This window comes from Halictus rubicundus, unplaced genomic scaffold, assembly GCF_050948215.1.
Source record: "Halictus rubicundus isolate RS-2024b unplaced genomic scaffold, iyHalRubi1_principal scaffold0408, whole genome shotgun sequence".
Lineage (NCBI taxonomy): Eukaryota > Metazoa > Arthropoda > Insecta > Hymenoptera > Halictidae > Halictus > Halictus rubicundus.
The window spans coordinates 185,001-187,041 of NW_027488949.1; the positions used below are offsets into that span (position 1 = coordinate 185,001).

General features: G+C 40.5%; 1 non-coding gene across 1 annotated transcript in view; it reads right to left on the reverse strand.

Annotated features, from left to right (window-relative positions):
* Window positions 1-78, reverse strand: part of LOC143364290 (small subunit ribosomal RNA) — a 1,919-nt gene extending 1,841 nt beyond the window's left edge. Inside the window, exon 1 of the ribosomal RNA XR_013084067.1 lies at window positions 1-78. This exon is cut by the window's left edge and continues 1,841 nt beyond it. This is a non-coding gene — a ribosomal RNA (small subunit ribosomal RNA).
* Between the last annotated feature and the right edge of the window lie 1,963 nt (window positions 79-2,041).

Here is a 2,041-nt window from a genome sequence, read left to right on the forward strand (position 1 = left end):
TTAATGCGGCATGTACTGAGACATGCATGGCTTAATCTTTGAGACAAGCATATGACTACTGGCAGGATCAACCAGGGAGCTTCGACAATTTTTCGAATGTCTTCGCCGCCAGCTCTCTTCGAGACAGGTCGACGACACTTTTTCTTCCAATCATATATATATTTTATACTCGTGCAAATTCTCAGAGAACCTTTTGCACGAGATACATATATCTTTTCTTCTCTATAAATATTCAACCTCGAACAAATTCCTTTTCAAATATACCTCCTCCTCCTCTGCGTTCTCGGTTTCTCAATTTTATACGTATATCTTGAACAAGACTTTCTTATAAATATCTTATCTTGTTCAGATATTTTACTTGTTTCAGCTTTCTTATAAATATCTTATTGAAACAAGTTTCATACATTCGTTTCATATAATAACATGGTTTGCCTAATCGTGGAGGCGCGTATAGCCTCCGAACATCCATCTCTCGCGGAAGCACGTAACCACTGCGCTGGACAAAATCGACACAAGTGCCGAGGAAGCGCGGACAGGACGCATGCTGGACTGCGAGAAATCGATGCCATCCGCTCGCGCTGGGCATAAACGAAATAGGACACCTCTATTATTTAACGAATTTTTCTCTTTATTCTGTCTTTAAAAGACAGAAATTTTTTTCTCTTTAATTCTATTTTCTCTTTTTCATACCTTAGTCGCTCGGACATAAGAGTCGATGCTCAGTTAGTACGAGTAAACACAAAAGTGAATACAAGTCACCAACCTCCACTAAGGGAAGGCTCGCCACATAAGGGCCATTCGGTCTATGACACCGACCCGTGGCAATGCTGTGTAGAGAATAATTCGATACGAAGCACGGTACGAAACAGTCAAGACCGAAGTCTCGAGGCGCCCATGACTGCTTCTCGACCGAGATCGTAGAATAGCCACAGACGCGCGCTGCACCGACCGACTCGACCGAACCGTCGACTCTCTTATAGATACCGAACGGCCGGCCGGGACGCCGGCGCCGCGCGGTCAATAGCACGCGCGCTTATGGCCGCAAACCGCCGCGGCAACAGACCTCCCGGCGGGGCTGTTGGAACTTAGAGCGAAAAAAGTATAAAAATTTTTTTCACAAAATATAATAAATTTTAACATTTCTATATTATTTTACACAAAATAACCAACTTTTCATAATTCACCGAACTTTGAAAATTTTTCTAAGTCCCACAAATAAGAGGAAAATTTTTAAGTATCGGTCCTAGACGATTTTCGACGTGATATCACTGTAATATAGACGGTTTCTAACAATATATATCATAACACCAAACTCGCTACAATTATTATTTATCGAGTTATTAGCAAATAATGGACGGATGTGCTACTTCGTCGGACGTTGGACGAAAATTTTTCTAAGTCCCACCGCCAAGAGGAAACTTTTTCCCTATCGGTCCTAGACGATTTTCGACGTGATATCACTGTAATATAGACGGTTTCTAACAATATATATTATAACACCAAACTCGCTACAATTATTATTTATCGAGTTATTAGCAAATAATGGACGGATGTACTACTCCGTCGACAAAACTCTGGAAATTTTTCTAAGTCCCACCGCTAAGAGGAAACTTTTTCCGTATCGGTCCTAGACGATTTTCGACGTGATATCACTGTAATATAGACGGTTTCTAACAATATATATCATAACACCAAACTCGCTACAATTATTATTTATCGAGTTATTAGCAAATAATGGACGGATGTACTACTCCGTCGACAAAACTCTGGAAATTTTTCTAAGTCCCACCGCTAAGAGGAAACTTTTTCCGTATCGGTCCTAGACGATTTTCGACGTGATATCACTGTAATATAGACGGTTTCTAACAATATATATCATAACACCAAACTCGCTACAATTATTATTTATCGAGTTATTAGCAAATAATGGACGGATGTACTACTCCGTCGGACGTTCGACGAAAATTTTTCTAAGTCCCACCGCTAAGAGGAAACTTTTTCCGTATCGGTCCTAGACGATTTTCGACGTGATATCACTGTA